Raw genomic sequence first — 11,606 nt, forward strand, 5'->3', positions numbered from 1 at the left:
TTTGTTGGAGTATATGGATGGGAATGGCTCCGGGGAAGGGGTGCACTGAGGTGATATTTCATATAAAGTAAATAAAGTGTTAAAGCATATATTTGTATGAAGAAAGCGTAATAATTTGTATTGTAAAATTTAAAAATATTAATAAAAATATTTTTTAAAAAGGTGCTTTTGCCAGTTCCTTCCTATGAAATATACCCTACAGCACCTGGTATTCATTGCGGGTCTCCCATACAAGCACTAACCAGAGGCAACTCTGCTCAGTTTCCAAGATCACATGGGATCTGCTGTTTGTAGGGGTCTTTGGCTAGCCCTGTTTAGAAGTAGAACGCATACAAGGAGTCTGTGCTCTCTTGATGGGATAGGAAAGCTTAAAGCACCCTCAGTTTGGGTACTGGGAAATGTCACGACAAAGTTTCACACTATTATGGATAGCATACTAGGCATGGGAACACAGAGGTTGGAAACAATGCATTAAAAATAGGGCTGCCACTCAACAATGATTTTAGAATTTATTTTAATTTTTAAATGCCAATATTGTTTTCTGAGTAACATTTTTACACTTCTCAGCATTTTTTATTAATTGCAGGTCATTTTAGCACTTTAAAGTGTTGTTTTTTAAATGGGGGTGTCAAAATGTGCTCTAGAAAAATAAAGTTATTTTGAGAAGAGAAATACGAAAGAAAAATTAAAACAACCGAGTGCAAAATAGAAGTATAAAATTTATTTGAAACCATCCACAATGTTCTGTGTTATCAGGAATGATACACTTTGTAATAATTTTTTTTGGAAAAAAATCATGACAAAAACTTAAAATATATTTTCAATGACAGTAAATTTATCTTGCCTTTTTAGGACTTTTTTTTTTAAAGGAACATTTAAGGTTTAAACAGATATGACACATACAAGGGGAAAAAAAACAGAACAGACCATCTTCACAACAACAATCTTTACATGTATGTTTCAATACAATTTCAACGCATCTTGCTACATAAACAAGAAATCATGTACAACAACTGCTGTGCACCAAAAAGAGTAGCTTAGTAAGATCTTTCAAGTAACATGCAGTCAAAACTCACAAGTCTTCAAGTACTGCTGGTAAGCGTTCCCTTGTCTGCAGAGAATTTCAAATGAAGTAGCTTTAAATTTTTCCTGTAAGTATTGTGAAATAGTGAAGTGCTTTCCGCTCATTGATTAGTAACTGAAAATAATGGTAAATGGTAAAAAATATATTTGTCTTTTAATGTTTCCACCATCGAATCCTCTAAATACAGTAGATTAATAGGAAAACCCCACCAAAATCGAAGTTACATGTTGAAAAATAAATATTGTATGCACCCCAGATTTTTAAAAAACAAAACAAAACACACACACCACACAAAGAAAGAGTACTGGGACTATTAGTCAACAACAGAGCTCAAGTTTCTCCTGCTTTAGCATAACGTATTTTCCTATTGTCTTTTTTTTAAGCTACAGAAACTGAATTTACGGAACATGTTGGGATAGCATCACCTTTTGGACATAATCCAGTGAAGGTTAGTCAAAGGTACATCCAAGTGAAATTGGAGGGACATGCAGAATGACCCTATGCATTTTTACTCAGAAGAAAGTTTTTCTTGGGTTCAGTGAGCATAATGAAATCACATTCCTCCTAAATACTTACAAACAAAAATGCTTAAGGCTTTAAAATCCACATTAGAGCAATACTTTTATGACACCAACTAAAATGTCACAAAGTAGCTGTAAACTTTGCTGTTTCCCTAGATTACAAGCAAAGGAAGTGAGAAGAAGGGCAGAAAAGGCTGGCAGGCATAGAAGTTATGGAGTTGCAGCCTGAAGATGTTACTGGAGGTGGAGGTAGCATGCACTTGAACGTTAATCTATTCGGTGCAGTGATGGGTTCAGGTTGAACCTAAGGAGTTTATCAGACAAGAGAAATTGGAAGTATAATCCAATGGCAATCTGAACGCAATCATGAGGTTTAACATTATTGCGTGATAGACTACCACACACAATTTCTGGCAATGGGTAGTCAGTCCGAACGCAATCATGGGATTTCACGTTATTGTGTGATAAGACTACCACATGCAATTTCGGGCAATGGCAAGCTATTTTTGGGCAACGGGAAGTCAGTTTGAATGCAATTCGAATTCATGTAAATTCGCTGAACTAGCGATTTCATGTGAATGCGTTCTGGCCCCACTTTCTTTTCATTCAAAATTAAGAGAAATTCCTCCCGTGTGATAAACTCCTAAGACTATACTTCAGAAAACTGGGATGAACAAATAAAAATAAAAAGGTGACCCCTTACTTCTGAGGGCAAAACTCTTGTTAGTATATACAGACAAATACCTGGGGAAAAGCCACACCAAACACAACGTGGTTTAATCCTAATTAGATGCCCCACCTTTTTTGATGATGCCAAGATTGTGATTCTATTTAAAGTTACATAAGCCCCACTAAACCAAGTAGTATTTACTTCTGAGTAAACATGCTCTGACCAGACTGCATAGCTGCATCCCAAGACACCCTACTTGTGAATAACTCCTGTAAAATTCATTAACATTCCTAGGATTGGTTGTAAGTCATAACTCTTGCTAGGTCGCTCCCTTGTTTTCTGATCACCATGGCCATTATCCAGTAAATTTCTTGATGCACTGAACTGCAGTTCTTCCCCAACACTTCTAGGCACATCATTAGTTTAGTTCACACCTCACACACATGTAGAATAATATTCTACTTCTCAAACTGAAGATGAAAAACAAATGGTTCTTAAAAACCTGGAACTATAAGGTCTTAAAACATCTAATATCAAAATCTTCTGTAACTACTGTGAATACTAGATTTGTTATATTTTACAAAGCATTTCTAATGTATCTGGCTTTGAAATCTTGGGGAATAGCTAAATTCAGCAGTGAAGGACACAATACACAGAACCTCAAAGCTGCCAGGCTTGCTAGAACTACAAAATGGCATTCACAAAAGCAAGGACAACTCCTGCCATGAGTTAAGCATGTATTAAATATGCACATTATATATAGCAGGAATCCGATTATCTGAATTGCCTGATGCGTGTTTCTGTAAATTACACTGTACCAGTGTAATCTAACCTTCCTTTTTAAAAAGAGCTCAGATTACCCTAAATTTGAGGTGCCCCCCAAGCTTAACTAAACAAGGTTGTACTACATCACTACAATTTTTAATTCTAGTTTATTTTTAGCAATGTAATATTTGCTAAGGTGAAACTTCTATTGACAACAGGAAGAGTTGATCAGTTTCACAACTACAATTCATAATGTATGTGACTGCATATAGAAATAGTTGTGTGAATGGCTATTCTGTTAAGTGAATGATTGTTGTATCCAGTTTGTTCATAGGCAATTCTGTAGACAGTGACTTCTCAGAATCCAACCACTGAACTAGTATGTAAAGTAGCTTTGTTCAAAAAATTAACTCTCCCCAATTTTTGAATATGTACACCAGGAATGAGAAATGCATGGTTGTCCACAAACGGGTGAACTGGAAATCTCATCAGCCCTAGCCATCATAGCCAGTAGTGCGAGCTCACAGAGCCTGCTGTTCAAGAACTCCTGGAGGGTCATATATATGCCATCCCTAAAGTTCTAGAGTAACTTTTCAACTGCAAAGTTTATTTATCAGAACTACAGGCTTGGGTCAATCATTCTTTTGCTGCCTAGCACCACTACATTCACATGTCAGTCCTACAGAGATCTGTGAACATACACCACCCACTACAACTATTAGGCTCAAGAGCAATCACTCTAATTAGTATGAAAGAGTTACTACAAATATATTTCCATTTACTGTAATAGGGAGTGGAACTGGATCAAAATTCTATCCTATCTCAAAAGATCAAAGAGCACAGATCATAAAAACCATTATTTGTAAAACATGTTAGATTAAACATTGCCCAGATGCAGAAATTATCCACAGTCTACCACATTCTATCAATATCATGGCTTGGATAACCATCGCATGATACAAATCAGTAACCACATTCCTTCTGTCGGCAAAGTAGGGTAGGATATGTCTACAAACTCCAAAACTATATCCACCTGAGCTAAATTTTGATTTTGATTTCTAATTTCCAAAGCTAAAGACAAATATAATGGTACGATCTTACTGGCCTGTATATGGTTAAAAAAAAGTGGAGGAACATAAGAAAAATAATCCTTTATTGATTGCACAATTGACTTTTTTGGTTTCCTTTTATAATAAGGCTTTCTGTACTTCCCTCCAGCACTGAAGGTGCAAATCTTCACACTGAACATAACTTATTAACTCGTATCTCATGTTATTAAGTAGGAATGCTACACATTTCTACTATAGTGCCTGTTTACCCTGCAAGATGGATATAAAGGACTGGTGAAAATCTGCCTCAGTTTTCAACAACTAAGAAGTTGTAATAAAATGTTGTTCATTACATTTGACACCACTTTTTTCATGCAGCAACACTATTTCAGATAATCATAAAACCAAGACTACATTTACAACAGCACCGTTTTTGTATGTATTGAATCATGTAAATTAAATACACTGGCAGCACTTGATTGCTTACTCTTAAAAAAGGGTTAAGATAGATATGTGCCAATCCTACAGCTCCATCTAAACTTTTAGAAAAATACAGAGCAAAGGGAGGAATTGTGTGGCCCTCCAGATGTTGCTCACCATCTGTTAAAGTTGGTTATGTTGGCTAAGGCTGTTGCAAGTTGCTGTTCAACATCTGGAGGCCTCATTATTCCCACCCCAGATCTTTAGAGTGAAAACTGTGTAGTATTGCTTATTGCTAGCCAACATTCCACTTTTTTCAATGGATGTGGCAGACAACTGCCTGCTATACATGTTCCACAACTGCCTGATTTTGTGAAAGAACTTCCCAAGAGTCATTTTTTTAGTTATAGCACCATCTAACCACTATACAATATTAGCTGCATTATAAAAAATTATGAGAAAGCAATGTTTTTTTGTTTTGTTTTTTATAAGGTTTATTTTAAAATTATGTGAGGGAGTACAACAAACTCGAACTCCCTGATTTACATGTGGCTAAATACAAAATTATGTATCTGATTCATTAGATAAAAGCAGGGCCATGATATATTTTACTATCCATTAATTCTATAATGTGGGAAGTTGCCCTCATATTGGCCTGTTACAGACAGCCAAAATAAAGCTGCTTCGAGTCACAGTGGAGGTATGGTGTTTCAATCATGCATGCATCCTAAGAGTCCAGAAGCCACACCAAAGCCACGCTCCAGTCCTTAGGGCTAGAGTGTGGCTTTGGTGCGACTTCTGGACTCTTAGGACGCATGCATCATTGAAACACCATACCTCCACTGTGACTCGAAGCAGCTTTATTTTGGCTGTCTGTAACAGGCCATTGTTTCCCTTTTATAACTTTTATTCATTTTGCCTTACTCGTTCAGTGTTTACCTCTCAAGCTCCTTGCACTCAGGATTCTGCCTAAATTATGGGAGACCTTAGATGTACATATGTTTTTAAAAAATCCCCATGTAGGAAGTATAACACTGTGACCATTTTACAACAGATGTCTCTTAAGCTGTATGTCATAATTACTGGAAGAAGAATAGAGATCAAAGCTATTTTTTGAAACTATGACTTGCCAAATAACTAGCCAACTTGACCACTGGCTACACTTTTGATGTACCGGTACATGACCACTGGCCATGCTGGTTAAGAGATTTCTGAGGCTGTAGTTTACAAAAGCATTTCTAAGCCACATTTAGAGGAAAAAAAGAATGATCTAATAGTAAACCCTAACTAGAGGAGGGCAATTGTTATTGGACACAATGAATAGGTTTTTTTAAATATAGTACCACACTCACTGATGGTAGCATTGGATTCTGTGGATTTTATCTAACCAGCCCCTCCTGCTAATGAAGCCTTCCAGAGCAGCATTCAGGGCACGATGTGTGTACATGTGTGTGTGTGCATACATAGAAAGTACAAACTGGATTTCACCCTGTGTTTTGAATATGGATTCAAATAAAGTATTAACTATCCCTGTGCTAGTTAACCAGGACCATATCAATATGCCAAGTAAATGACTGGCAATATTTAAAGAAATTATTCAGTTTAATTATAAACTAAAAGTATAATGGTCTCTAACAATACAATGTTATGCTAAGACATAAGAATTATCTATCTAGTCTACACAATGGGGAAAAAGAAATGCTGGAATATTCAAACATTGGAAGCCATGCAGATAAACAAACATTAAAATATTGGCCCCACTGCAAACAGTACTAATTATGTTTTAGTCCCAATGAAACCAATATCATGATTAAGACCTATTAATTTCAATGGGATTTAAGCATAATTAACTTTTCCTAACTGGGGTCAAGGAAATCACCCTAATTCACAGAATAGATAACATGTAGTATCTATAGTTAGTTAAAACTGCTATGAGTTGCCTGAATATTAATGTATAACTTTATAATGCTCCTGCAGGATATGAGATAATATATAAGACCCTGATGAGTTGTTCCTGGGGCAGGGGTTAGAAAGAGGGGGAAAATCTAAGGTTGACTCTCAACATTCCAGGAATTTTTCATAACATTCAGGTGAATTTTGTCATTTTAAGAAAGCTGGTCCTAGAAAGTACCTTTTCTTTCATTACTGGATGTTGCACAGATAATGTCCAAATGGAAAGTTAATAGCACATCATGACTATATAAAACTGTGGTGTTTTGAAAAACATAATGAAGTACAACTGGAACTTGCCAGTCTGAACTAGTGAAGGATACAACACAGAGACTTCATGCACACCCGCACTTATCCAAATGAAAACAAAATGCCTACAGTCCACTTACATTTCACAGAACTCTGTCAGCTGAACTAGGAATGTGGACACTAACAAGATGCCCTCTCTTAGAAGACCAAAATGAATAATATGCCAGAAGCAGATCTGAAAGCATCAATGAGTATTTGTTATGGCAGATTAAGAAAAATAACGTGTGTGTGTGTGTGTGTGTGTGTGTGTAACCCTAAATCCAACTCTAGCTGGAGTTGACCTACTGGAATCAATTGCTGAATGGTAAGTCAGCACTTACATAGATTCCATTAATTCAATGGATCTACTGTATTTGGGATTAACAATTTCTTTTAGGTTATGTGCATTCCTATCATTTTAACCACTAACTCCTGAACCAGACAGACTAGAAAGATACCACTGAAAGCAATAGGACATTTTAGACCAAACTGCTTTGAAAGGAATTTGTGTTGCTGCAGCAGTTGGAGGATTTTGCTGCTTGTCACAACCCAGAGTCATTATTACAAGACAACAGTAGCATTACTAGCCTCTGTAGCTGTAAGCTCATTCACAAATTACACTGATTTCTATGTAAAAAGTATACATATTGTGAAATTACAATAAATAGCACACAATTGTATATACAGTAAGTAGTTGCCAATTCTCAGTATTCATGTATGCTTGTTAGATCATATTTGCTTTCCAAACGGCAGTTACATCAGATAATTTAAAGCACAATTTGCTGCATTGCTTATTAGGCAGCAATGCCATTTTACACATTAATTGTAAAGTAATTAAAACATACAAGAGAAATTGGAACAGAAACATTTCTCATAATTTCAATAGCATATTTTAAATGTTTTGGTTAAAGACTGTAATTAAATTTTATATGCTGCTAAAAATGATAATATAATCCCCTTAAACTTGTTATGTGGAAACATACCTCAAGGAAATTAACGGAACCATCTACAATCAGTTGGACTTGCAAATAATGGATCAGGCTGCCAATACATCTCCCATTTAGCATTGTCATTTTAAAACTTGCTTTCTTTTTAAAACAGAATACATTTTTTCTTATAGAAGCTCTGTGAAAATTCTGTAGCAGACAAAAAACTGTTTAAAGATACTGGCCTAAATCTAATTGGTATTCCCATTTAGACTCACTGAATCAAATGCAGAATGGTAAGTCAACATTTATGTACCTTCCACTGAATCAAGGGGGGTCTACTTCTGTAGTGACTAGCAATTGGATATAAGCCAATATAATTAGATATGCCTCTTCTGATCCTTCAGCATTTGGTGATGCTTAATTACTGTAATTGGTTTCAAGATTTAAAATTCATATAAAACTCATAGGGGGCCAGTATTTATAGAGAAAATCAGAATAAATTCAGTTCACAACTGCTGTGTTTGTTACAAAGGTGTGCTCCTCAAACATGTTAACAGAATCCCTGTACATGCCTACTGAAAAGTAAGCTCCAATGATTTCAATCAGAGGAAAATATGCTTAAGAGATACAACTGAAATTTACAATGGAACAAGAAATACTCCCATTACACAGATATTAAAAACCTGTTGCTGGGGAAAATTCACTCTTGCACTAAATAAAATTATGCAGGTATGATAATTTCTCTGCTGATCTTTTCTTTGAAGTCCTCTTTCTACAGAACAATTATCATAAAGAGTGAATCAGCATCTATAAAAAAACCTTTCCGCATATGAGTAACTGAAGGAATTTGAAGTCCAACTTACTGTATAGACAGCTGTTATTTTTTAACTTTCAGGCTCACAAAATATATACAGATTTTAAAATGGAAGTCTAAGGCACACAAAAATACCATAACAATTTACTGTATATAGATACTCAAGAAGCAGAAAACTGCTGGTACAAAATGATGGTGTAATATTGACCTCTAGTTTATTTACAATCCCTACAAACTCCTCTATTTGAGCTAACTGAAATTTTTGAACTATGGAAAATGCAGCATGTGGGTAGGTGTTTTTTTTAAGTAGAACATGTTGACATCTTCCTCCCATATGTTTTATTACGATGTTATAACTGATTGATTTAATCAGCTGTTTGATAAAGACTGTAGAAACGGTCTCAATGGTATTGGATTGTGACTGACAGGTAAGCGAGTGTAATAAAATATTTTCACCCATAATTCTAAGTTTTGATGACATAAGATCCCTCAAGAGTCTGTAGGATCACACTCAGAAACACAAATCAAAGTAAACAGGATTACTCCCCATAGAAATCTGGTTACATACCATTGATTTCAATGATACTTAAAGATTAACATACAGTGAGATAGGTAGGCAAACAAAAACTGTTTTTTGCTTATTCAGCTGTTTGATTGGGGGGGGGGGGTGAAGGTCTACTTAATGGGTTGGATATATAGCACCAGTCATGAATATAGCACCAGGTTACATACATATATTAGCTCCTGAAAGGCACAGGGCCAATTGTCTCTAACTGTTCAGACTACAGATGGGGAAATCTGGCAGTTTCACTTTCTTGTGCATTCAATTTTTTTAACATCAAGGTTATGAAAAATGTGTGGATTTCAGTAAATTCTTCAAAAATCAATTATAATGAAATCACCTCTCATTTGCAACAGCCAAATTCAAAAGGTACGGTTATTCCTAGCAAGGTAAGGACAATATTGTGCCTGTCTACCCTACAGGGACTGAAAATGAAGCCTCTAAAAGAAAAAAGAACTGGTAATCCTAATCTAGTCTGAACATGATTGAATACATATGGATTCAAACCTAGACTTTTAAGAGCCTATGGTCTTGACCTAAATAAGCAAATCTTTCTATTTTTGTTCCTCCCAAGTTGTTTTTTTTTTTTAATTAAAAAAAAAAAAACAAGTTCATCTCATCTCAGGAAATGTGAGTTATTGTAAACTCTTGTAAAAAATTGAACTGAAATTAGATTCTCATCCATTCCTTATCCATGACAAAGCTTGGAAAAGTTACTCTGGGGGACTATGACTCCTGGATTCCCACAAACACACACTAATACTGAGTGATTCGGTTTTGCACCATTCTTTTTGAACCACCCTGTATATCCACTAGTCATGTTGGCTGGGGAATTCTGGGAACTGTAAGCCAACTCTTCCAAGCTCTGATCCAGATCTCATCCTTACTCTTTGCTTTGCTCAACATGTTATCTCTACTGTTCAAGGGCTCAGTGGTGTTTAGTCAAGAAAGAGCATGAAACTCTACATACAGGAATGCAGCCTCTTGTGGAGTTCTCCCAAATCCCTGGATTGGAGGCAAAGAAGCTCCAGTCAAGACAAATTCACCATTGGCATTTCTACACAACAAAAATCAATTGACCCCTCTGAGTAAACTAAAGAATTCACATATTTCCACTCCCTCTCCAACCAAAGCATTTTCAGGTTCAACACACGACTGTGTTGGACATCTTCAAAAAAGAAAGTAAAATAAAAGCACCTTGTCTAGGTTTTGCAAAAGAGCAGATCTAGACATTATTAATTACAGCACCACTACAATATATTATCAAGTATGTTATGAGTAAAATGACAGTGTCTTGTTTACAGCTGTGGAATTTACCACAGGGAGCTTTTACCTTATAGATGACAACTAATGTTCGTATAAATGATGTTAATTCAGAGTGCAGTGACCATGAATCCAGTATCTCCTGCATATTGAAATGCATAATTCTTATCAACATTGGTACTGGGTCTATGTTTGGTTTGTTCACCAAGAAAAAGAAGAGGAGAAAAGTAGAACACTACAGTATTTCTGACAGGGTCTGTTTATCGTTCCCTGATGTTTAGAAGGCTACTATCCAGACAAGGTAAATTGGTTAATGTAATATTTGAAATTACAGTCTGATCTACACAATCTGCTTTTTTCTGTGGCAGACTGTTATACATATTTCTCCCATAACCTTCACACTCGAATTTACATCAGTCTCCCACTGCCCTTTTATTCAAATGGGTCTAATCAGTCCCATCTCTCTTTAACTCTTTAACTTAACTAATATGGCACCACAGATGCTTCCAGATCATTCACTTGGCCATGGGACTCAAACACTTAAATCTGTTAGTATCCCCACCTGCATTCACATTATTAGGGTAGCTAAAACTGAAGGCATCTAGTCAACTAAAAATCTGATGCTGTTGTTTAGGAATATAGACTCCTTCCTTCCATGAGACCTGTCAGTGTCCACTTAAAAATTTGAAGTATTTTTCTATCAGCTTCTCATTATACAACAGCATCAGGGAGAAATGCTATTCATGTACATACTAGTGTATGATTTCAGATGTTAAGATACGTGTTAAGACTGATGCTAAAGCTTGTGGTTGCTGAATCATTCAGAATTAAGAGGCCACCTGAGAGCAAGTGGGTAGTCATAGCAAAGTGGGAGGACACCACTCTGTGTGCCATACATCTTGCCCTACGCCTCCTAAACTAATCTGCTATCCAGAGCTCAAGTGGAGTATCTTGTCCTACCACCAGCATTGAAGCAAGGTTCAGCTATCTGGTCAGCCATCTGTAGACTGAAAGGGAGGGTACCACCACATCCTTCACCACAGACAAGCAGAACATCTTGGAGCCAGTTCTGTTTGCTATGGTTATGCCTGCTCGGTTTTTCTCCTCCAAAGCATTTGATCAAAAAACCTGTGCAACCTTTATATGGAATTTGGAAATTTACCTTTTTTAAACTACAGTTATAGAAATCCCTCAGTTTGCACTCAGTGGCGAGATTGGCATAGGGATTTCTGAGAGTTCTAAGTCACAAAAAGAAATCTTTCCAGCTCCTGGAGGGACATAGCAAACTCTG

General features: G+C 36.2%; 1 protein-coding gene across 1 annotated transcript in view; it reads right to left on the bottom strand.

The window, feature by feature from the left end:
* Nucleotides 1-829: 829 nt before the first annotated feature.
* Nucleotides 830-11,606, bottom strand: part of TET1 (tet methylcytosine dioxygenase 1) — a 115,240-nt gene continuing 104,463 nt past the window's right edge. Inside the window, exon 13 of the mRNA XM_089510486.1 lies at nt 830-1,198. The gene's annotated coding sequence lies outside the window, so the exon portion shown is untranslated. The remainder of the gene's footprint in view (nt 1,199-11,606) is intronic.

Source organism: Sceloporus occidentalis, unplaced genomic scaffold (genome assembly GCF_023333645.1).
Source record: "Sceloporus occidentalis isolate IW3139 unplaced genomic scaffold, rSceOcc1.0.p SCAF_2, whole genome shotgun sequence".
Lineage (NCBI taxonomy): Eukaryota > Metazoa > Chordata > Lepidosauria > Squamata > Phrynosomatidae > Sceloporus > Sceloporus occidentalis.